The sequence below is a fragment of the Bison bison genome, unplaced genomic scaffold (genome assembly GCF_000754665.1).
Source record: "Bison bison bison isolate TAMUID 2011002044 unplaced genomic scaffold, Bison_UMD1.0 scf7180017864200, whole genome shotgun sequence".
In the NCBI taxonomy this organism is placed as follows: domain Eukaryota; kingdom Metazoa; phylum Chordata; class Mammalia; order Artiodactyla; family Bovidae; genus Bison; species Bison bison.
In genome coordinates this window covers 6,295,127-6,299,071 of record NW_011494772.1, presented here as the reverse complement: position 1 = coordinate 6,299,071, position 3,945 = coordinate 6,295,127, and positions in this window count along the sequence as shown.

Below are 3,945 nucleotides of genomic sequence, written 5' to 3'. Positions count from 1 at the left end.
CCAGGTTCAATGCATGATACTGGATGCTTGGGGCTGGTGCACTGGGACGACCCAGAGGGATGGTATGGGGAGGGAGGAGGGAGGAGGGTTCAGGATGGGGAACACATGTATACCTGTGGTGGATTCATTTTGATATTTGGCAAAACTAATACAATTATGTAAAGTTCAAAAATAAAATAAAATTAATTAAAAAAATAAATAAATAAAAAATAAAAACCATGTGTTTATTTATCTTTATCTGTCATTAGACTATAGCTCCAGGAAGATATAAATTGTATCTTCTTCCCTAATTCTCAACACCTATCATGCAATGTAGGTGTTTCAAAATGTATTTGTTTCTTCAAGGTATATTTACTACTTGAAGAAATTTCTAGTATTAAATATATGTAGATTTGCTATGTGGATTATGATTACAATGAATATTCTTAAAAGTGAGATTGTTATTGAGAAGGTTATTCTTGGAATTTGTAATGCACGATGGGGAGAAAGAAGAGGAGGGCACTGGCAGCATTATGTTTATATACTGATAACTTTCATATCCACATTCTATCTCCAGACCCCATGAATGTCTAGCAACAATGGAAACTAGGAAGCTTAGTAGAAATCTATTTGCACCAAGGTAGGTCATGTCATAGAGTCAATGGAAAAGAAATGAACAAAACCCAAACTGCTTTCCTTCTGCAATCCTTCAAGTCTAGGCAGTCAGTATTAGTAAGGTTCTTGATATCTAGCATATCTTTATTTTAGGTCCTAGCTAGGTTAAATCTTCTTGCAACTTTCTATTTTAATAATGTCCTCTAGTCAAGTTGTTGCTATTGAAACCATGTATGTGCCAAAGTTGTCTGCCAGGACCAAGCTACCTATAAATCTAAATGAATGTGAAAAAGACTTCTGTTTGGGAATGACTTAATTATTGGGTTTTTCTTTTTCCATTCTTTATTGCATGTTCTACTTCTCCTGGTAATATGTCTTATCTGTTGGGGTGTTAGACATGATGGAAGCACACAAAGTCCAGGACCTGTGTTGTCTGAACAGTGGCCTCAGTTTGTTATAGATTATTATACTCATTTTCTAGAAAGTGAATTGGGAGGAACTATGAGAAAGTTCAAGATATGGTATATATGAAAAAAATAATATTTAATACTTACATTTCCATAAACTCACGTAAGCATTTTAGAGTAATAATGGATTTCATCCTGAAACCAAGTTTGGGGGTAAATACTGTTATCACTGTCATTAGCAGCAGCATCATTATCTTCGTTTCATGAATGAGAAAGGAGAGACTCAGAAACTTTAAGCAACTAATCTAAAGTTGCTACTGCTGCTGCTGCTAAGTCGCTTCAGTCGTGTCCGACTCTGTGTGACCCCATAGATGGCAGCCCACCAGGCTCCCCCGTCCCTGGGATTCTCCAGGCAAGAACACTGGAGTGGGGTGCCATTGCCTTTTCCGAATCTAAAGTTACACAGCTAATAAGAGCTAAAACTGGAATTTAAGCCCAGGTACAACCGACTCATTGGAAAAGTCCCTGATGCTGGGAAGGATTGAGGGCGTCAGAGGATGAGATGACATGCTGGCATCACCAATGCAGTGGACATGAACTTGGGCAAACTTCAGAAGAAGGTGAGGGACAGAGAGGCCTGGTGTGCTGCAGTGCACGGGGTCCCAAAGAGTCAGACATGACTGGGTGACTGAACAACAACAACTCTGACTCTAGCTCCCTAACTTATATATACTAAATGCTTCAGATTTGCTATAACCAGATGTCAATAAGCTCTTAGTAGTTATATTCACATAAAACAGGGACTTAGTGATCTTATGAAATAGGTTGAAGGCAATAAAATGTTATTACATACTATACAAGAAAGAAACGTGGGTAGGTGAAACATGGCTTTGAGATCTGGCCTTAAAATACTCACCTTCCCATTATGCAACTGGAGCTCCGTCAATAAGTTAAACCTCCATTAGTCTCAGACTCTTCCTCTGTGAAGTCAGCCAGTTGGGCTAGTTGTCAATAAAGTCATTTGAAGCCATAAAATGATGGAACTCTTAAATATTCTTCAAATATGAAAATTAATAGATTTCATGTTTAAAGTAATCATCTTAACAACTAGGTTACAAGATAGTAAACGATGAATATGTAAGTGGAAAAGGACATTATCTCACACTTGCAGTAAAATTTTTATGAGAGAAATCTCTTTAATTTTCCTTTTAAAACATTTTTGGCAAGAATGATGGATGACTAATTAGATGTTAATTGTTCATATCTACTAATTGGGAAACTTAGGAAGGGTTTTTAGAACTTTGATTTAATAAGGAATGACACTTGAATCCTAGCCATAATTAGCATATACATTTGGCTGCTGTTTGAATCTGTTCTATGGGAATTATTTAAAGAGATTCATCTTTTTCAGGAACCAAGTAAACACTGATACATGACTGAGAACACTTTCCAAACTCATTGAAACAATGATGAGATTGACTATGTTATTTTGATATGTTTGTTAGGTTGAGAGGAGAAGCAAGAAACTAGCTTTTAGCTAGTTCACAAATATCCAATATCAGTTATTAAAAGGCTGCACAGTAACAGCCTTATGCCTCTTTTAATGGGGAAAATTTCATGGCAGTGAACAACGGAAAATCCATTTTTCACTGTGTACATCAAAAAAGAAACTGTTCTGTTCTTGCCAAAACTTGTTGGATATAAACCCTCCTTTCATCTCAGATTGACAGAACTGCCAACAGCAGAGGGAAGAGAATAAAATGAGAGTGCTCAGCTAAGATAAAGAAAACTCCAGACGTATTTTCAAGAATAATTTAACAAATACATGTGTGTCTGATATCCAGCTTAAGAAGTGGAATATTAAGAGCAGAAATAAGGTCTTGGTGATGCCCGAGGCTGGAGTATATTACTCTCAGTTCAGTTCAGTTCAGCCGAGCTGCTCAGTCATGTCCAACTCTTTGTGACCGCATGGACTGCAGCATGCCAGGCTTCCCTGTCCATCACCAACTCCTGGAGCTTGCTCAAACTCATGTCCGTTGATTCGGTGATGCCATCCAACCATCTTATATATTATTCTCAAGCACATACTTATACTTCTACTGCATATTCATGTATTCTTAATCAACATATGCTTGTTTTTTCATTGATGGGATTTGATGGAGCTTCATAAATGATGTTTTGTCTTTGTTTGAATTCAGAATCTGTTGAGAGATATTAATAGATTAAGAAGTCAGGCAGATAGAGATCATTTGATATCTGGCAGACAGGGTGAGGCTTAATTGTGCTCCCAGAATGAACTCCTGAGTCCTGACCACCACAGTTGCCTACTCATCGCTTAGACGGGGAGAACAATTTCACACCTTGCTGTGTGGAAGTGATTGTTACTGCCCATAGGAGCAGAGCAAAATGCATCTCTGTGAATTCAGCTAACTCCCAAGAAGGAAGACCTGTGGAAGACAATATCTACAGAAACCAAGGACTGAACACAGGAATCACCAGTGAATTTCTTCATTCATCAGTTCAGTTCAGTTCAGTTGCTCAGTCATGTCTGACTCTGTGACCCCATAGATGGCAGCATGCTAGGCCTCCCTGTCCATCATCAACTCCTGGAGTTTACTCAAACTCATGTCCATTGAGTCAGTGATGCCATCCAACCATCTCATCCTCTGTCATTCCCTTCTCCTCCCACCTTCAATCTTTCCCAGTATGAGGGCCTTTTCAAATGAATCAACTGTTTGCATCAGGTGGCCAAAGTATTGGAGTTTCAGCTTCAGCATCAGTCCTTCCAAGGAATAACAGGACTGATTTCCTTTAGGATGGACTGGTTGGATCTCCTTGCAGTCCAAGGGACTCTCAAGAGTCTTCTCCAACACCACAGTTCAAAAGCATCAATTCTTCAATGCTCAGCTTTCTTTATAGTCCAACTCTCACATCCATACATGAC